The following is a 22,118-nucleotide window of genomic DNA, read 5'->3' as shown; positions in this document are numbered from 1 at the left end:
ATGAAACCCTTTGATTATATATGTAATATATAAGATGAAAGGCAATGTTGGCGTGCAGGAGAGAGATGTGAAGATTGTTACAAGTTCAAGGTCCACCGAAGCTACACAGAGAGCCTCTGTCTTAAAAAGTAAAACAGAAGCTGGGCATGGTGGCACACACCTTTAATCTCAGCACTGGGAAGGCAGAGGTAGGCTGATCTCTATGAGTTTGAGACCAGACATATTGGCTCTACATTATGAGTTCCAGGATAGCCAAAGCTACATAGTAAGGCTCCATCTTAAAGAGTCAGGTGTGAGGAGCAGCTCCATTTTTGACCCTTCAACCAGTTGGAACCATGCCATTGGGTCACCATTCTGTATCTGACCAATTAGGAGAATAAGCATCATTGTATGACTATTAGAGAACAATGATTCTCTTACGCATTTAGGGGACACCTATCAAGAATCAAGAATGAACTGGGTTCCTTTTTTTTTTTCTTTTTAGTATTGAATAAAGCAGACATCCTCTCTGACCTCCTGGATGGTTCTGGTACTTCGGCTATTAATGACCAAAATAAAAAAGGCCTTTTTAGCATGATCCATGTGGCTCTCAATAGCTGCTTTCCCAGCTCCGTAAAACAGTAAACACTGAAAACAGTGGGCCAGCTGGATATGATTTAGAGTTACATGAAGAAGCCCTGGGGCATACATTGCTTATTCTCTCCATACATGAGTAAATTCTGTTTCAGTGGGATATGGATGTGTAAACCCAGTGTAGACTGCCTCCACTACAGCTCATTTTCCTCCCCCAGCACAGCCTTCCTCAGCACAGAAGACAAAAACACACGAGAGCCTTTAGCAAGGTTCAAGATTCAGTAATTAGTGGTTGGATTAAATGATAGATGTCTGCCTATAAGCTGCACTCTATTTTTAGGGAGTTTTGAAGATGTGGCTTAACACTTGTGGGAAAACGACCGCCCAAGTCCTTGTAGCACCTCATTAGCATACTTGTTCTGCTTTGAGTGTAGACATGCAATTGTACGTCTCTCCAAACTACACATTGCAATTTGGTGAGAAGGGACGTAGAGAAGGGGTTCAAAGTATAGGGGGTAGAGAACGAGGAAGTGAAGCCACTGAGAGCAACTTCAGCCTCAAGAGCCTCTTTTGCTCCTGAGAGACGTCACGCTCAAGATGTTCTGCTGAGACGAGAGTCCAGGCTGAAGATGAGAGAGCAGACTAGGGAGAGGCTGAAACAGCTGAAGTCACCACACAGATGTCTGGCGACTCACAGGAATATGTGCTGGAGGTCCGCTTCCTGAGGAGCCTGAAGCATTCATGGATGAAGAGCCAGTCAGTCACAAAAACACCACCAAGGACGTGAGCTGACCCCGAAGTACAGACTTGGAATTCCAGTTACTTCAGACGCCAGGGTAGAAGGACCATCATGAGTTCAAGACCAACCTGGGCAACATAGCGATAGTCTGTCTCAAGAAGTGTAAAAAGGGCTGAGGGCAGAGTACCATCATTCTGTCCTGATACCACAAGAAGGAAAACAGGAGAGAGAGAGAGAGAGAGAGAGAGAGAGAGAGAGAGAGAGAGAGAGAGAGAGAGAGAGAGAGGAGAGTTGTCTAACCCTTCTATTCTCCATGCTCAGGGTTGAATAAATAAAGTACATTTCTAGCTTTATTTCCAGAATTTTTATAAACAGTTGCTGTGCAGTACACTTAGCAGGTATGCACAAGTTTTCCCCTCACTAGGCCTGTGGAGGAACAACATAGACTTGAAAAACCGGGGCTGAATCAAAGAGAGATTTTTCAATGTGTTTTAGACTTTCTAACAACACATAGAAAAGGGAGATGGCCTTGTTCTGTGCATATCATGACACTTCCTTTGGCGTCTCCCTTTTTATTCATTTTTTGTTTTTATCTATTTATTTATTTTTTAAGTTAAGAGACTCTCTCATAAAGCCCAGGTCAGCCTTGAACTCCTGATCCCCTGCCTCCAGCTTCCCAGTGTGAGAATGACAGGTGACCGCCACCCCAACTGCTTACAGCCATCATTTCTTTCCACTGTCAGAGAGGCAGCTACAATTCGAAGCAACTGTGCATCGCCGAATTTTTCCATAAAGAATTCCAGCCTGCCTCACAGTTTTCAAGACCACACACTCCGAGAGGCGGAGCGCATACGAAGCAGATCGCTGGTGAGTGCTGTACCTCACGCACTGCCGCACAGCTGGGGTGTCCCACATAGCACATCCACAGTGCGTGCCAAATACTCTGACTGGAACCACGGGGAACATCCAAAAATAAGTCACCAAGATACCCAGGCAAGTCCTTTATGTCCTTAGAATAGTATGTTCATACAGGGGGGGAATCAAGTCGTGTAAACTAAAGAGAAGGGGAAGCTAGCTCTCGTGGAGCTTCGGAAGGCTGATCTGACAGGGCCCATGGTACACACCTGGTAACCCACCCTCAGTACTTAGAAGCCCACAGTGGGAACGTTGTGAGTTCTAGCCCAGCCTGGGTTACACACTTAGATACTTTGGGCTTTTTGGTTTTGTTTTTCTATTTTTCTTCTATTGAAAATAGTTGTTTGTTTTTCATACAACATAGTCTGATTAGAGTTTCCCCTCCCCCAATTCTTCTGAGTTCCTTCCCACCTTTTCTCCCTCCTGTGTAGTGAAGCTTTCTGTGAAAGGCAGAGGACCTGAATTCAACTCCCAAGCACCCACATAAAGGTCCGGCATGTCTATGAGTGCCAGTGAACCACAGAGCCAGGGCCTGGAGCCGGGCAGATCTTAGGAGCCCACTGCCACCCAACCTAGGCACTTTGGAGCTTGAGATTCTCTGGGGACCCTGTCTCAGAGAATAGGACAGGAGGGGACAGCAGGAGACACCCAGTGTACTCCAGCCTCAACATGCATGAGCACAATGAATGCATTCACAACACATATACACACACACACACACATATCATACACACACAAATTAATTAACTACATTTTAAAAATAAGGACGGCCCAAATACAACAAAGTTCAGTGCATCAAAAAGGTCTTGAAACAAAGTCTTTTTTTTTTTTTTTTGAGATAGGATCTTTTTATGTAGACCACTATATCAACCAAGCTGGCCTTGAACTCACAGAGATCCACCTGCCTATGCTAGGATTAAAAGTGTGTGCCATTGTACCCAGATTGAAAAATAGTCTTTATGAAAAGAGATTATCAAGATTATCCTGGGATGGGGCTGGAGAGATGGCTCAGTGGTTAAGAGCACTGACTGCTCTTCTGAAGGTCCTGAGTTCAAATCCCAGCAACCACATGGTGGCTCACAACCATCCGTAATGAGATCTGATGCCCTCTTCTGGTGTGTCTGCAGACAGCCACAGTGTACTTACATACAATAAATAAATCTCTTCCCAGTGTTATTTTTGGTGATTTTAAGGAGCTGATGGTGATTTGTGATTCATGGGTATGTAAATGCAGATGAAGTTCTTCCTGAAAAGAGAAAGCTAAGGAAAGCTATAGGGCTGTGTGTTTGCTTGTTGCTTTGTTCTTAGCCTGTTGGTACAGGCTCTGGATGTGTTAGCCCAGTATAACCTAGAAGTCAAGCCCCTCCTTCCTTAGCCTAGCCAAGGCTAGGGTTACAGGCATGACCCACCATGCCTAGCAACGCTTACAGTCTATATGGAATTAAGATTTTTCTACGCTGTATATTCCTTTTAATTATGCATAATTTTATGTGTATGTTGCTTTGTGAGTTTTTGTGTAACACTTGCACACAGGATCTTGCAGAGGTCAGAAGACGGCACCAGTCACCAGGAACTGGAGCCACAGGCACTTGTGAGCTGCCGTGGGGGTGCTGGGAATGGATGCCACTAACCACTGAACCATCTCTCCAGACCTGGAAATATCAATTCTGCAGCCCCATTAGCACATAAATTGTAGTGACAGGAAGTTGGAATATGAAGTCTCAAGCAAGTGATTCTGAATGTCACCACTGGCATCATGGATGGGGAGAGCAGTCAGTAGCAAATAAGACCATGCTGGATTAAAGGAGTCCCTCGAGGCTGTGGAGAGGCTCAGCTGGGAGAGCGTTTGCCTGGCAGCGATGAAGCCCTGAGTTTGAGTCCCAGGACCAGAAAAGAAGAAAAGGAAAATCTTGCTGGGTAGAAAAATGGTAGTCCACATCCTTGATCTATCCCTAGGGAGCCAGAGACAGGTACATCTCTGTGAGTTCAAAGCCAGCCTTGTCTACATAGTGAGTTCAAGGACAGCCAGGGCTAAGTAGAGATATGCTGTCTCAAAAGAACAAAACAAAACAAAACAAAACAAAACAAAAAAAATCTTACACTACTTCCAGGAGAAACTTTAATAAAAAATACTATTTTAGATTTATCTTATGCTATGTGTATGAGTGATTTGCCTACATGTATGTATGTGCGCTGTGTACATGGCTGGTAGGTATGGGAGCCAAAGAGGAAGTGGACCTAAGGATGATTTTGAGTCACCAGGAGAGTGCTGGGAAATGAACTTGGGTCCTCTGTAATAGCAACAAGTGTTTCATGTATTCTTAACTGCTGAGGCTGGTATTTCAGAAATCAATGGGTCTATCCTGTTCTCCTCAGACAGCAACTTGCAGGAGCTTCTGGCAGTTCTAAGGCTGCTCGTTGGAGTTCTCTGGCATATGTGAGAACTGTAAAGACCCGATGTCACACAGTATCCTTTGCACAGCGAAACCTGTGACCTCTCTACTGCACTGGCTTGACTGTGCTCCCCAAATGCACTCCAGGCGATGGCTTCATGAGCCTCTGAGACATTCTCTGGCAGGCAGGCATGTACTGTTGATAATGAAAAGTCCTTTGATGAGCGCTTTCCCAGGCTGCATTCCTGCTCCCCCTAGGCCTGAGTGGGTGACCATCTCCGCACAAGATTCTCATTCCAGAACTTTCCAGCACTCCATGCTTGACCCAATCCATTCTCAGAAACATCTGTGAAACTTCACAGAGGCAGAAGTAGGTTGTGAGCTCTCTGAAAGGAACTCTCAGTCTCCTAGACACAAAGGCTTACTCCACTGCCCAGACACAAAGTTTAACCTGAACTTAAACTCTGACAACCAGAGCTTGATCCTAGGACCCCACAAAGTGGAAAGAGAGAACTGACTCCAAAAGTATACCATAGCATGTACTCTGATGTGCACACACACAAACACAGAGAGAGAGAGAGAGAGAGAATACCAGTAGTTTGATCTTATTGTATGGGAGAAATATAAAAGCGTTTTGACCTTGACTTTATTAGTTATTAAAATTAGGAGTCCATAAGATGGTAATTTTTTTACTTAGAGCTAATTTAATGATGCAGAAAGATCAAAAGTATATCAAAAATAAATGACCACAATTACATCATGTATAAACATGCATTTTACTAAGATCCTTTTTTTCACCAATAAAAGCTTTCTAAAAGTCGGTAATGAATTGTTTGTTACCATATGTGCATGCCTGCAAACACGTAGGCAAAGCTGTGAGCGGTTTCATCCTGCAAACCAAATCACATCTCACCCTGTTTTCTCACCGTCTGTCAGATAGTTGACACTGTGCGATGAGCTGTGAACCTCTGTTGCCAATAGTTTTTTTTTTAAAGAGAGATTAACGACAATTACAACGTACAATAAAAGGAGTGTATGATAATTTGTGTTAAACATGACAACTCATGAGAGAGTAATTAAGAAAATAATATGGCCTCTTACTCCATTATTGGTCGTCAGCATTAAGTATATTTCATATGATATCATGTTAAATATACATTTTGACTAAGCTTTTATGGGGCATTTCCTGACATTGTATAAGGATATGTTTGCATTCAGACATCAGTGAATAAGCAGTAAGATCTCAGAGCTAAAGCTCTTCAGCTCAGCTTCTGTTTTTACGAGCAACAAAGGTTTTAGTTAAAATTTCCAGTGTATTGTTTATTCGGTACAATAGGAATGTGTATTTGTGGTCAGTTAAAAATGATGGTTTTAATTCTCAGCCATAAAAATCTCATACAGACAAACGTCCATCCACATGAGATAGCTCATATGTATGTGTGTGTGCATGTATCTGTGCCTGTGTACATGTGTGTGCATGCACATGTGCATGTGCATGCATGTCTGCGTGCATGTGTGTGCATGTGTATGTGTGTGTGCATGTATCTGTGCCTGTGTATGTGTTTGTGCATGTGCATGTGTGTCTGTGCATGTTTGTGTGTGTGGATGTGTGTGCATGCACATGTGAATATATGATGTAGTGCTGCTAAGGTCTTGAGCATGCCAAAGACTCACCCACTGAGCAGCCTCCCTCACCCCTAGCTTTTCCATTCATAAACACGAGCTCCCATCCATGTTGGATCATTCAAACTGTAAGTACAGCTCACTCACTGGAAGAGCATTTGCCTGTTGTGCACAAGACCCTAGTTTCTATCTTTAGCACAAGAAGGGAAAATATAATATATTAAAAAAATTAAAACATGTGGAGATCAGTATCTAAAGTCTTCCTCCTGCTCACACCTTTGAGAGTCCCTGTCATCGCAGACTCCTCCATGTACACACCACACGCATGTCGGCGCGTGCGACGGACAACTAACAGTTTCTAAGTTTTTGGTGATAAAACAAATGCGAAATATTATCCTTTCGTTCCCATACAGTTTCACGTATATTCATACACAAGTCCATCTGCAAGAAAACTCTTGAGAAGCAGAATTTGAAGGCTGTTTCTAAATTGCTCTGGGCAGGAGGTAGTCCAACATACCCTCCTGTAACAGTTGGCAGGATCCCCGTTCCTCCTGAATGTTGCCAGGATGAACTGAAGCGAAGGGATTAGACTGCCTGCTAGGTGGGCAGCTGTGTTGGGCTGTGGCTCTGACTCCTGCTTAGGAAGAGCAGCGTTGAACATCTTGTGATGTGATAATTCACACTTGCTTCTGTATTAGCCCATTGTTCTGTGGCTTCTGACTCTCAGAGTGGTAAGGAGTTTTGTCCCTTATTTGGCATGTCATAGATATTTGTCCTTGACTCTTTGCAAAACTGCTCTTTTGTCTGTTTGTCTTGTTCTGTTTTTCAAGCAAGGTTTCTCTGTATAGCCCTGGCTGTCCTAGAACCCACTCTGTAGACCAGGCTAGTCCAAACTCGAAAGATCCTCCTGCCTCTGCCTCCTAAGTGCTGGCATTAAAGGTTTGCCATACCCAGCTAAGAAGTACCTTTTTAAAAATTTATATATATTTATACTTGTAAATATAATTCTTTCATATCTTATAAAGTCATTGCTGGAAAGCTTTTTCCTACTTTAACACTCTAGGATGTTTAATTGCTTAAGTTTTACTATGGGAATTTCTAAAGCTACTGTGTAGTCATCCTAGAGATGAAACACACCCCGCCCCCAACACTATCTCTGTTTCCATCTCTCTCCACACTTCCTTTCTTAACTTCTCCTCTTTGAATAACTTCTTGGACCTCCTTCTAAACTGCTACTTGGAACGCTTTGGAGAGGAAATTAAGCTGTCCTTGCTAATGGACTCTTCTTCACAATTAGGACATAGAAAAGCTAAAGGCCAAGTGAGGGTGCAGGAAACGGTCATTAACTCTTACAGGAGCAGGCTGGGTGACATGTGTAACATCAACACCACAGCCAGGGCTGAGTTTGAGGCTTCTTTTTCTGCAGCCTCTTTATTCATTATTGCTCACCTGCATAGTATTCTGTCGCATGCATCCTCTGTGGTCAACTTATTAACTCAGCTCCTGATGGACACCTCAGATGGCGCTTGCCATCTCCTCTCCTGTTGGGGGCCACTATATCCATAAGTGTGTCCCTACCAAACTTCTGCAGGATCACTAAGAAACTTGGATGGAATTCCCTTCTGCATTTGATGGATCTTGCTATTGCCAGGTTGCTTGTAGATCATTCACACTAATACAGACAAATGCTCTGCACATACCATCTCTAATACCTGGTAATATTCACCTTTCTAATCCCTGCCAGTCAAATATATAGAAGGTGATATTTTGTTCATTTGCATCTTATGCCTTTATATTGAATGACTGTTTTCATATATTTGCAATTTATTTGGATCTCTTCTGAAAGTTACCTATTTGTCCTTGTAAATTTTTCTCTTTCTTGAGTTCACTATGTTTTAGTAATCTAGGAGTTTTATATAATTTGGACATTTTTCCTTATTGGCTTTAAACATTACAAATAGCATTTTCTTTTTGATGACTTTATAACCATTTGTTAATTATACATAATGGGCTTCATTATATTTTCACGCATACTTATTAATACTATCGTATTACATTGAAAAAATCCTTATTTTTCATGTAGTTGGATCGATTTTTACTTTGAGTTAATTTTGTTTAAGAACCATTTTGCTCTCCTCAGTCAGGAAAGCTGTAGTGGCCATTGTCACCTCCAGCCATTGTCCTGTCACTCAATGCTGGCAGCACTTATGACTCCAGGAGCCACATCCCTGCACTCCCCACTCTGTGTCCTTAGTCTATTACACATGGTAAAGTCAGCAACATTGTTACCGCATGTTTCCTGGCATGTTAACACTGGTGTGTGAAAGACACATCTTTCCTGTGTTCAGTTTAAGACATTTCCAGCCTGTGGACATCATATAAATGTTATTTTGTTCCTCAGAAATCCAGCAAAAGGACTGAGCCCTTAGCATAGTCACAGAGAAGGGCTCCTGGATCGAGAAGCCCTGGGCCCAGTCCCCAGCATTGAGAATAAAATCCAGTTAGAACAATATCACAATCACACTGGACTGTATGTGTCTTTGCAATGTGTGGTATCAACTATGGTGTCTTCATTTCTTACTAATAGAAACAACAGAAAAAGGTCTTGTATTTATTTCTTCTAACTTTTTCAATGTAAAATTTTATTAATTTATTTAGTGTGTCACATGCATGTACAAATGTGTCTGTGCATATTCATGCATATTTGTGGGTGCGTGTGTGTATGTGCGTGTGTGTGTGTGTGTGTGTGTGTGTGTGTTCCACGGCATTTCTCTGGAGTCAGAGGGGGATATTTCTCTCCTTCTTCCACGTGGGTCCCAGGGAGAGAGACATAGCCTTACTTTGAAGGATATCTCTCTGTGGCCCTATTTCTTAACATGTTAACATACACTTCTAATTTTTAAAAAAGTTCAGGTCATATGTAGTGGGCCACAGCAGTAGTTCCGGCCACCTTGGAAGCTGACACAAGAGCACCACCAGGGGGTCAAGGTCAGCTTGGTTAGCTTAGCACAGAAAGACCCCACCTGAACACAAAGTAAAAATGAAAGGAGGTCAGAAGACAGAAGATGCAGCTGCTTGGACTTCACTCTCAAGCACAGCTTCTCTCCCACCACCCCTAACAGGTGCACTCGCAGAGATCACCTTGTGGCTAGGCTGTTAGGCAGGTGCTCCGGAGAGATCCAAACCCTGGCCAGCAGATCAGTGAAACCTCCCAGAAGGTTTGAACTATCTTTGGGGCACCTATGTTTTGGACTCTTAGCAGAATCCTCAAAGATAGTCATGCACATTTCAAAAATATATTTAAATATGTGTCTCTGAGTGTATACACAATATTTAATATGAACTCTATCTCTCTTTTTTTCCTTTTCTAGACAGGATCACATGTAGCCCAGGCTGCCCTTGAAATTTCTATGTAGCCAAAGCTGACCTTGAACTTCTGATCCTCCTGTCTCACCTGATTGCTGAGATTAGAAGTGTGAGACCCAATGGCTGATTTCAGCCATTTTGGGAATCAAACCCAGGGCCCATGTCCTGCTACCTTGTAGACCCTGATCTCTGTTCTGTAGGTGCTTAGCCAGAACAAAAAGGATGCTGTTTGATGAGCTGTTTGTTTATGCTCCCCACTGTTATGCAGAGCACCTCCAGCACTCTTCCTTTCCACCAGAAGCCGCTAAGGAGTCCAGCTTCTCCATGCCAGACTCCTGCAATCGTACTCTGAGCTCCACACATAGGCTGTGGCATGCATGTACCCATAGACATGCATATGCACAAGTGCATGAGCACACAAATGCAAATAAATAATGCTTACATCTAAAAAAAGAAGAGGAGAAGGAGGTCAGAGGGAAGTGTTTCCTGGACCAAAGTCACGAGTCCTTCCTTTACCTGTTTCCTCTCCATTCCATGAACAGCGACCTATAAAGATGCTTGCATTTTTATAATTGATAGGAAAGAAAGAAAGAAAGAAAGAAAGAAAGAAAGAAAGGAAACAAAGAAAGAAAGAGAAAGGAAGGAAGGAAGAAAGAAAGAAAGAAAGAAAGAAAGAAAGAAAGAAAGAAAGAAAGAAAGAAAGAGGAAGGAAGGAAGGAAGGAAGGAAGGAAGGAAGGAAGGAAGGAAGGAAGGAAAGAGAAGTAGTTCCTTCAGAAGCTGAACCAAGTGACCAGCTCAATTTAGAGCCTAAACCCCAAAGCATTATATGTAAGACAAAAGAGAAACTTTGCTTGTAAAGACGGAATCTCACGGGCGGCTCAGTAACCTGCTGACTTCTTCAATGTGAAGAAAAGATTGACCAGGAAGACACTGTCCACCGTGGGTTTTGAGACAGGAACTGAAACTCAGCAAGTGGGGCTGGCTGGCCCAGTGCTGGGGTCACAAGGGTGTGGCACCACGCCTGGATGGTTTTACTCTTTGCTTGCAAAGCAAACCTTTACCAGCGGAGCGGTCTACCCAGCCTGGAAATGTTTCTCTACTTCAAATCTTGACCACCCATGCCCTTGCTCTCTTACCTCTGAGTTCACCTTTGTCTAAACCTTACTTTTAAGTTTTGTCCCCCTCCCCCTGGGATTTGCGTCAGTGCTTGCCTACATGCATGTATGTTTACCACGCAGGAGCCTTGTCCCTGCAGAAGTCAGAAAGGGGACCGGATGCCTTAGAATCAGAACTACAGACAGTTGTGAGCCCCAAGGTGGCTCCTCTGAAAGAGCAGCGGTGCTCTTAACCGTGGAAACGCCTGTGAAGCCTCGACCATCGATTGCTCATGTCTGAGCTAAACAAGCCGTTTTAACTCAAGCGTGCCTACAGAGACTTATTTCTCTAGGTGCGTTAGTTTGTTCCTGCTTAGAGGCAGGAGCTAATGCAGAGGTCATGAATGGGTGCTGCTTATTGGCCTGATTCCCATGGCTTGCCCAGCCTGCTTTCTTATAGAACCCAGGCCCACCAGCCCCCGAATGGCACCACCCACAATGGTCTGGGCCCTCCTCCATTGATCACTAATTGAGAAAATGCCTTACAGCTGGATCTCATGGAGGCATTTCCTCAACGGAGGCTCCTTCCTCTGTGACAACTCCAGCCTATGTCAAGTTGACACACAAAAGCAGCCAGTACACTTATAAAACGCCAACTGTAAACACAAACCTTTAGATCCTTACTCGTTCTCCACACTCAGGTTTTCTAATATCTAGATTTTAGATATTAGGAATCTATCAAGTACCTATTATTTTCACTTTTTTCTTGTCCTGAGAAAAGAACAAGGAAAATTTCCAATCAACTTTAGTAAACAGGGTGCCTTAGCTTGGGTCTTATTGCTGTGAAGAGGCACCATGACCACGGCAACTCTTATAAAGGACAGCATTCAACTGGGGCTGGCTCACAGGTTCAGCGGCTAGGTTCATTATCATCATGGTGGGAAGCATGGCAGCATGCAGAAGACATGGTGATGGAGAAGGAGCTGAGAGTTCTACATCTTGATCCCCAGGCTGCAGAAGGGGACTGTGATTCTACACTGGATGAAGCCTGAGCATAGGAAACCTCAAAGCCTGCCTATATAGTGATGTACTTCCTCCAGCGGGGCCACACCTCCTCCAGTAAGGCCACACCTCCTCCAATAAGGCCACACCTCCTCCAGTAAGGCCACACCTCCTCCAGTAAGGCCACACCTCCTCCAATAAGGCCACACCTCCTGATAGTGCCACTCCCTATGGCCAAGCATTCGAACACATTAATCTATGGGGATCAAACCTATTCAAATCACCACACAACGTGTCAATATTTTGACAGTTACTACTTCAAGGCTTACTGGGGAGCTTTCTACAGTGCTGGGGATTGGACCCAGAACCTCATGCGTGCTAGGCAAGTGCTCTGTCACTGAGCCATATTCCTTCCAGACTTTCTCTGTACATTTACACTCTCCAATGGATGCATCTTGAATGAGTCCCACAAATTGGGCACATAATGAGACGTCTTGGCAAACAAAAACCTACATACAGAGTTCATCTTAAACAGTTGTATTTATTATGTTGCAGCTGTTATAAATGACTTGGAATCTGCAAAATAGTTCAGACAAGATGCCAGCCCGTATACTGAAGAGTCAGCAGTGACAATGTGTAGAGGAACACAATGGGTATAAAAGTCTCTTGGTGAGCAGACTTTTGCGGCATCAACTCCAGCCGCAAAAGTCTGGAGTGAGACAGGAAGAGTTGGGGACCCTGCTTTACAAACTACTGACTGGGAATGAGAAACCATGGGGAGAGGGAGATGCTGACAGTTTAAAAGGCTTTCGGTGTGATTGTATTTTTGTTGGCTTTTTGCCTGCAACATACGATGAGGGTGGTGTGCCGTCGGGCCAGCTGGCTGGGGAGGTAGAATGAGTGGAAGCTGAACACAGGAGCCAAGATGGTATTTGGAGACGCTGCCTGTCCTCAAGGCATCTGTGACTGACCACAAATGCAGCCTGCATCACCACCCTTTCGTGTTTCCCACGACCCCATACACACATATCTGCTTGTGCTGTCTTTGCTGTGGATGTTACGGAGTCAGAGAATTCGCCAGCCTGCAGGCAAGAAAGAAGAAGTAACAGCACTTACAATGGCACGGATGAGGACAGGAGCTGTAAGTGCCGTAGGAATTGGCACTCCGTTTTCTGGGTGTTTCTGTCTAGCCTGTGGCTTGGCTCCTGGCCCCATGTGTGCCCATTGCTTTCTGTGAAACAGAACTGCACAGGTCTGGTGAACTCTCACCTTTCAAAGGAATGCAGTCTCTTTCCATGTTAATACTGAGCATAGTTCACATTGGTCAATGGCCTCCAACTTCCATTTAAGTATCAAGGGGTGTGTTAAGACGAGTGTGGTGACATGCTCTGTGAGGCCACCCTTGGGGAGGCGGAGGTTAGAGAATTATGAGTCCAAGGCCATCATGAACCCCTTTCTTTAAACGTTGGGAGTAGAGAGGACTGACTGAATTTTACACTAAAAGGAATCAGCCTCCATCAACTGGGTATCAAGATGTATGTCTCTCTGCTTGTTGGGAAGTGTGAAGAAGGGGGTCATTATTTATACTGCATATATAACATGAAGACAACTAACTGGGAAGGTCAAAACAGGGTTGAAAAGGAAGGTGAAAAAGAAAAAGTACAACAGGTACTATCTATCTATCTATTTATCTATCTATCTATCTATCTATCCATTCCTCTATCTATCTACCTATCTACAGATCTACCTACCTATCTATTTATTTACCTATCTTCTTATCTACCTACCTACCTATCTATTTATCTGCCTACCTACTTACCTATTTACTTACCTATCTATTTATCATCTATCATATATTTATCTATCTATCTATCTATCTATCTATCTATCTATCCATTCCTCTATCTATCTACCTATCTATCCCTCTATCTGACTATCTATTTATCTATCTGCCCACGTATCTACCTACCTATCTATTTATCTGCCTACCTACTTACCTATTTACTTACCTATCTATTTATCATCTATCACATATTTATCTATCTATCTATCTATCTATCCATTCCTCTATCTATCTACCTATCTATCCCTCTATCTGACTATCTATTTATCTATCTGCCCACGTATCTACCTACCTATCTATTTATCACCTATCACATATCTAGATATAGATATAGATATGTATGTATGTATGTATGTATGTATGTATGTATGTATCTATCTATCTATCTATCTATCTATCTATCTATCTATGCAACCCAGTCTGGCCTTGAATTAAGTATGAGGTATGTAGCTAGGGTAGACCTTGAACCCCTGATCCTTCTACATCTACCTCCCCTGTACTCTGATTACAGGTGTGTGCCACTATACTCAGCTAGAGGGCAGGTTTCTGATAAAGTGCCCTATCATAACCTTCAAATCCTTCTTTTTCTTGGTAACAAATGTTCAAAGCTACCCCTCACATTGTGAGATTCTTCCAAGTCTTTTTAGCTCTATCATAGGCACGCTAATAATCATTTACACTCAAGCCTGCTCCCTCTGATCCTTGACTGACAGAACATGGCAGAGTTCCTTGAGTGCAGCTTTAACACAGTGAAAACAAGCAGGCTGCCACGATGCTGAAAACATTAAAGACCTGTTTTATGAACAGTGAACTACACCTCTAAACTCTATCTTGACATATGCTAGTGAAAAAAATTGAGAAACTGAAAGCTGTGAATTTTTTTCAAATAGACTTCAAGGGGCCTACTATTAAACCATTGGGACTATTTTAAGGATTTAAGAGTCTATGCTACAAATTTCCACTTCTACAAAACAAGATCCAATAGATGTGCCGGCACACACGTTTAATCCCAGGACTCAGGAGGCAGAGGCAAGCAGATCTCTGTGAGTTTGAGGCCAGCCTGATCTACATAGCAAAAGCAAGTTCCAGGACAGCCAGGGCTATGCAGAGAAACCCTGTCTTATCTAGGGAAAAGAAGATTGTGTGTGTGTGTGTGTGTGTGTGTGTGTGTGTGTGTGTGTGTGTGTGTGTAATTTAATATGGAGAATTTCTTAATGTGCCGGAACAGATGAGTGTTGCCTTTAGAGTTCTCTCTTTGGTGTAATAATAATAAATATCAGTAAAGAGAAAATTAATATCTAAAAACTCTAATCTTAAGTCAGTTGTGATTGCATGCACTTTTAACTCCAGCACAAGGGAGGCAGAAGCTGGCGCATCTCTTTGAGTACAGGGACAGCCTAGTCTACATAGTGAGTTCACAAGCTAACCAGAGATACACAGAGAAGCCCTATCTCAGAAACAAAAACAAAAAGGCTCTCTAATTGCCCTCCACCACTGTTGCTCTCTAGCTAGTAGAACCAAAAACAAAAAACAAAAAAAAACAAAACAAAAAAGTGTAATCATAGCCGATAACTCTATCATATATAGCTAGCTTTAGGGAGAAAGACAGCCGCCTGCAAACACTAAGGAGTGCATGGGTGTGGGAAAGGCTCTCCACTATTGATACAAAGGATACAAACATGGCTACAATCTGTTTCCTTTCCCCAAAGAGCTTATAACACAAAACTCAGAACTTTGAAGTAAGTGTTTGATGTTATTATCAGTCACCTATTTGTTTTGGAGGATCAGTTTATGAGCCGTTTATTTCAGATTTCAAAAAGCCAAAGGATGGGGCAAGTCTAGGGCATACCTGGGAAAGATGGACCCAAAGCCAGACTCAGACTCTTCACAAAGGATGAGGAAGGCAGGGGGCTCATTGTGGGGACAGAAGATAACACAAAAGAGGAAAGGGATGTGGGAAGGCTGCAAACTAGCACCCCCAAGAGCTATGAAACAGACTCCCCAAAGAGTCTGAGCTTACCCACCCAGGACATCATGGGTGAGGATGCCTGTAGACAGGGTGCCAGGTGCTCAGGATACACACTGGGAACTTCCGCCCATGCTCCCATGTCAGGGGCTTGTTAGCACAGTGGATCACTAGTGGGACCCCTTGGGGATGAATGACCCTTTCACAAGGGTCACAGATCAGATATTCTGCATATCAGATATCTATATTATGATTCACAATAGCAAAATTGGTTATGAATTAGCAATGAGGTAATTCTATGGTTAGGGGGTCACCACAACGTGAGGAACTATGTTAAAGGGTTGCAGCAGTAAGGATGTTGAGAACCACTGCTCTAGCACAATCGTTTTGATATCTGCAGTTTGTGATGCGTTCCCTCTGCTTAAGCAGGCAGGAAAAGCAACAACTTCACAAAGTCCAGGTCACCATTAAATCATTCACCAAGCCATTCAGAAACTGAACTCTTTCCTCTCTCTCCTTTTTCTGGACTTCGGAATATACCAAAACAGGACACTGAAACGTATCAAATAAGCCCGCTTCAACAGGCTTCAAAACCAAACTTCAAGTTTACAATTTAAAAGTATTTCTCTTCTCAAGACTTATTCTTAGGACTGATGTCTGTCTGTAGGAAACATCACCTACTTTCACCTACTTTTACCTACTTTCAGCTGGTCCCAAATTTTCTGTTTGGCCATCAATACCTCCTTTCTTTCTCCTTCCTCCTTTCTCTTTGTTCTTTTTCTCTACCGACCTTCACTCTTGGGTTTGGTTGGGTTTGGAGTTTGCTTAGTCTGGCGGTTGTTTGAGAAGAAAGCTCTCTCCGTATCTTTGCCTTAGCCTCCAGAGTGCTGAGAATACAGGCATGAGCTATGGCAGCCACCAGAGCCATCTTTATCCCCAGTACCTCCGTTTACTTCTGCCTACCCTTTCTAGATCTTTAGATTATGAGTTGCTGACACAGTATTTTGCCATAGTGAGCCCATTAATAGACTATCCATCCTCCACAAGATAGTCCTAAGAGAGAATAATATTGAACACACACAATTGTGGCTAAAATAACTGTTTCCTTTTACTGCAGATGTTTGAGAACAGTTCTCACCCAGCATTCTTCACAACTCCCTTTTCTTATACCTTTCTTCATTTTTTAATGAGATCTCCATATTTATTTTTATTTTTATCTTGAATGTGTGGATGTTTTGCCTGTATATATATATATATATATATATATATATATATATATATATATCTGTGTACCACTTGCATGCCTAGGGCCTGTGAAGGACAAAAGAGAGTGTTGAAGTCCCTGGAACTGAAGTTATAAACCATTGTGAGCCATCATGTGGGTGGTGAGAATCAAACCTCTGCATGAGTGGCCAATGCTCTTAATGGCTGAGCCATATGTTGTGGTTTGAGCAAGAATGTCATCTCTAGGCTCACGTGGTTGAATGTTTGTCCCCAGTTGGTGGAACTATTTGGGAAGAATTGGGAGGTGTGGCCTTGCTAGAGGAAGTGTGTTTTCAAGTAGGCTTTGATGTTCCAATAACCCACACCATCCCCAGTTAGTTCTCTACCCTGTGCTTTGTGGATCAGATGTAAGGTCCCAGATACTACTACTTACTCCAGCACCATACCTGCCTGCCTGCTGCCTGCTGCCTGCTGCCATGCTTCCCACCATGATAGTAATGGACTCTCACCCTCTGGAACCATGAGCCCAAAACTAAACACTTTCTTTTCTAAGTCACCTTCGTCATGGCACTTTATCATGGCAATAGAGATGTAATGAGGATCTCCAACCCCTTCATACATCTTCCTGTGATAACATGGAAACTTCAGCAAACTGCTGGGATGGTGATTATGACCTTACCATTCTTCTTCACTGGGTAGAACTGATAGAACTTTTTCAATTTTTCTCTTGTCTTTGCCTGAACATACTCGACGTACAGCCTCTGACAAAGGTAGCATCCCTTTTGTAGCAGAAACAAAAGAAGTGTGTAATTAGTTGGCAGCCATGACACTGCATGTAGAAATGAGTCCTCTTGGCTATACCACCCCCTCTGTTTGCTAGGGCGAGTCCTGGTCTTTCTATAAGACACAACTGGCCATCATCTTCCCCTAGAACAGGAACTTTGGAAGACAATCTTATCCCTCAGGGTGGTTTAGGCTGGAAAATGACTTAACAGACCAAGGGGATCAGAGTAAAACAGTGCAGCGCTGCCTCTGGTAGGCGATCTGCAGGCAGGTTGAACTTAAAGAGTGAAAGGGCCTTGGGTACACATAGGGTGTGTGACTTTTAGGGACTGGGCTGGCACAGTATGACTACAGCTTCATTTGCCACGTCAGTGCAGAGTTCTAATGCTGGAAGAAGAGTGGACAGATGCAGGTTTTAATAATTCAGCACTGTGGACTGTCTTAGAGTGATATCTTAAATGAATTTTTAACTTCTTATGAAGACTCAGTTAATGCCACAATTGTGTAGTTTTAGCAAATGCTACCTTTTTATCCCAAACCATAGCACCTTCTCTTCCTCAGAATGCTGGTCGCTGGCTTCTTCATTCTCTCATTTGCTCTGTCTTTACTTTCAAACATAAGACCTTGCGTGATATTTGCTTTTTTTATATAATACATATCCAGATCCGCTGCAGAAAATATTTAAAATGTATGGTTTTTTTTAAAGATCAGATCATTTGTTCATTTTTAGATAAAAATATAATTACATTTATCTCAATTTTTTCCAATCATTGGAACGTTAATTTTACTCTTTCTCAAAACTGAAATAGCAAACAGTTTATGTAAGGTGTTGATAATTACCTACATTATTATACTGCTGTGACAGATGTTGGGGGAGAAAAGCCTGAAATGCCTACAGCTGTGCACCCCATGACTTCTAGTGCAGGCTCAACAGAAGGCTAGCAGATGTTCTGAGCTGTCACTTTGCCTAGATGGTTTTAAAGTCGGAGGGCCTGTTTTAGTGGAGTCTGTTTCAGTTTCACAGATATCCTCCCAATGCCTGTCTGTGACAGTTAATATTGGTGATGTTGATCAGTCAATCTGTTTTCCTTATCCTTTAATAAATAGATATAAACAGACATCAGTTTGCACGTGGATTATTAAGCAGTCTGTACTAACATTCTGTAAAAATCTCTTCTTTGAGCACACATTTGGGTTATCTGTATTTTGCTAAAAATCGTATGCTCCTTGGAAGCAAAACATCTGACAATTCTCGTGAGGAAAGTTGCATTCTTTTTCCTCATAGAAGAATTTTGCTCCACTTATTTCTCACTTAACATGACAACTATTAATTTTGCAGCCTCTCAGAGTAACGCAAGAGGAAGATAAATGACACTCAGACTCAGCACACATCCGGCCAAGCCCGACCCAAACGCTTCCTCTTCGCAGACAGACTTTCAGATCCTTCTTGCAGAGTCCCAACCCTGAGCAGAGGACATCGGCACCTCAGTGGCTGTTGCTCTTCATTTTAGTGGGTCAGAGTCCTGTAGTACACTTGTCTAACAGTGTAAACCTTCTGCTAACAATCAGGTGTCTGGCCCACCCCGTTTGCTCTCCACTCTGCATAGAAATATAACTCTAAGTAGGACATCTCTCTGGGTTTGTCTCTGAATTAGTCCCTACACTTAATTATGAGGAGGAGAGAGATGCCTCCTCCTCCTTTTGTTATAAACTAAGCTCTCAGTAAATCCCAAACAAAAGAGCCAGTTCTAGAAGATTCAGGATTTGCTCCCAGGATTTCGGCCTCATAGATAATACGATGCAGTCGGCAGACACTGAAGCTTTATTTTAATTCAAATATGCCAGTCAGCCCACCCCTGGCAAGTCGGCGGTGAGAGGAGCTAGCCACGGTTGCCACGTTGGCAAGTAAAGTGTAAAAAAGCTATTATACTTTGTTGGCCTTGTAAAACATATTATACGTATGTCTAGTTTTATGTGCGATACAAAATAAACTCTCCAGAGTACCTATGAAAATAACAATGTTTATTTTATATTTCACTGACTTAAAATAAGGGCTACTGACCTCAAAGGGCAGTTTTGATTTAAGTTATCACCTATGGAGTGCAGGGGTAAGCTCAGAGAAAGGAAAACTCTCTGTTGCCTTTCTGAGAAAAGACAAATGCTAACATTCTTTAGTTTGCAGTCCTTAATGAGGTTAATCAACAGCCATATGCCCTGTTGTTTCTGTATTTCCCTCCCAGACCTTTGGCTTCTAAGGCAGGCGCTTTAAGACTGCTGCTTCTCAGATTGGATAATCTAAATTCACTGAGCCGTGGCCTGGACCAGGGAAGCTGAAGGGAAGGGAAGCCAGGGGCCTGACGACAAGTTCAAAAGCCCTAAATCTGAGATCCAGCACTCCATAAACTGGCTATGGTGACTCTAGCCTGTCACCCCAACCCTACAAAGATAGAGGCAGGGCAATCAGAAGTTCAGAGGCATCTTCAGCTCAATAAAGAGTTTGAGGCCAGCTGGGCGGTGGTGGCGCACGCCTTTAATCCCAGCACTTGGGAGGCAGAGGCAAGCAGATTTCTGAGTTCGAGGCCAGCCTGGTCTACAGAGTGAGTTCCAGGACAGCCAGGGCTATACAGAGAAACCCTGTCTTGGAAAAAAAAAAAAAAAAAAAAGAGTTTGAGGCCAGGAAGGGATATTTGAGAAGCTGTCTAAAAGGAAGGAAGGAAGGAAGGAAGGAAGGAAGGAAGGAAGGAAGGAAGGAAGGAAGGAAGGAAGGAAGGAAGGAAAGAAGGAAAGAAGGAAAGAAGGAAAGAAAAAGAAAATTAACATTACCTGTTTGCCCAACTCTGAAGTAGTTCAGGAAGATACACTGGTATATCAGAGATCTTAAGAAGGTGCAGAATTATTGGACTATCTCAGCTCTAACCCTGAATTCTAGAGGCAGAGGCAGTAAGATTGAGAACTTGAGGCCAACCTGGGCTGCATAGTGAGATGCTGTGTCCAAAACACAGCAAAGTGGTCAGGGGTAAGAGATGGGGACAAAGGGGAGTCTGTTTTACAGGAAAACAGAAAGGCGAGAACCGAAGTGTGCAGCCAGTTTCCTCCTGTGCCCACAGAGGTAGGTCAGCATCAAGGGTATCTGCTCGAGTCCATTTGGCCTCAGTCTACCGAATTCTAAAGACCAGGCAGCGTTTCAGAGTCACGTGAGAAAGCCCGGTCTCTTGCCCGGCTTTCACCCAGCATCTCCTTTTATGCTGTAAGGGAACTAGGGTCATCCTAACTTCACATGCTGTAGCTGCTGTCCTGATTCAAGGTTAGTTCCTCTCATGTTCATCTTCAGTGAATACATTGCTGTTTATTCTCTGAAGAGGAAGGGAGTTTTAGGGTGTACTGTGGGTAGAGAGCAATAGAAACCCTCCCCAGATGTTCCTTTGGGTCATTAATTCCTCCTACACACCCACCCACCCCCGCCCCAAGAATACGCTTCTTTTCTGTCAGAGTCTGCCACAATAATACTTTCCAAGAACGAATTTACCGTTCATGACTGTGGCTGAAGAGGTGGCTGCATCGGTAGAATGCTCGCCCTGTAGGCACAAAACCCTGGGTTTAATACTGCTAAGGCTGGCTAGCCTGGGTGTGGTAGTGCACATCTGTAATTCCAGCCCTTGGGAGAGGGAGACAGGAGGATTCGAGTTCATGGTCATTCTCAACTTTATACAAGTTCAAGGCTAGCCTTGACTGTAGGAGATGATATCTCAACAACCACAGAGTACCAGTGAGTCAGTTTCCCCAAGCCAACTGCCTGCTCTTGGGCCTGGAGAGAGGGGAATGGAAAGAAGCCAGTGCCATTCATTTCTGCGCCCTGGGTCTGTGGTTGTGATTGATTGTGATTGTGATTGTGGGGTTAAATTCTAAGCACTTGGGCTAGGGAAGCTCAAGCTTTGTACTTGGACCTGGTGATGTGAGAGGTGCATGATGCAGTCAGCTGTGGGGGTGCACATCTAGAACCCCAGCTCCTCAGGCAGGAGAAGCAAAAGGTTGCATTTGTCTTGTTGCTCTTACTCTTCTTTTAAAATTTTACTCCTTTTTCATTTTGCATCTGAGGGTTTTGCCTGTATGTATGTATGTATGTATGTATGTATGTGCACCATATGTATGCCTGTTACCCATGGAGGCCAGAAGAAGGTGTTGGATCCCTGGGAACTGTAATTTTGACTTCCATCTGCCGTGTGGGTGCTGGAAATTGAGCCCAGGTGCTCTGAATAGCAGCCGATGCTCTTAGCCACTGAGTGCTTTCTCCAGCCACGAAGGGGCTCAGAAACTTAAGGCCGTTACAAAGGAGCTTTAAGCAAACCAAGGATATGTGAGACTCGGTTAGAAGACATGCCTTTTGAAAATGGCTTCAGTTGCATGAGTCTTGAGGTCTAACAGGGAACACTAGTGTTTTATTGATGCAGAAAGACTCACTTGCCTTACACTGCACAGCAGCCTCTTGCTTTCAATAGTTGGTACCAATAACACTCTGGTAGCACAACCTGCAGCCCCTACTTTCCCTCCAACCCACCATGCCTCTGAGTAACACGCAAGCGAATTAATACATAAGTG

At 43.3% G+C, this 22,118-nt stretch overlaps 1 long non-coding RNA gene across 18 annotated transcripts in view; it reads left to right on the top strand.

Moving 5' to 3' along the window:
* Window positions 1–22,118, top strand: part of LOC115030650 (uncharacterized) — a 614,991-nt gene that overhangs the window by 527,144 nt on the left and 65,729 nt on the right. Inside the window, exon 1 of one of the 18 annotated variants that reach the window (XR_015046777.1) lies at window positions 2,086–2,179. The exons of the other annotated variants lie outside the window; for them this stretch is intronic. This is a non-coding gene — a long non-coding RNA (uncharacterized LOC115030650). Of the gene's footprint in view, window positions 1–2,085; window positions 2,180–22,118 lie in introns of those variants that run through there. 18 annotated transcript variants of the gene reach the window in all.

Source organism: Mus caroli, unplaced genomic scaffold, assembly GCF_978045245.1.
Source record: "Mus caroli unplaced genomic scaffold, Mus_caroli_1 scaffold_3, whole genome shotgun sequence".
Taxonomy (NCBI): Eukaryota; Metazoa; Chordata; class Mammalia; order Rodentia; family Muridae; genus Mus; species Mus caroli.
The sequence above is the reverse complement of the archived record's forward strand: the minus strand, read 5'-3'. Positions and strand labels throughout refer to the sequence as shown.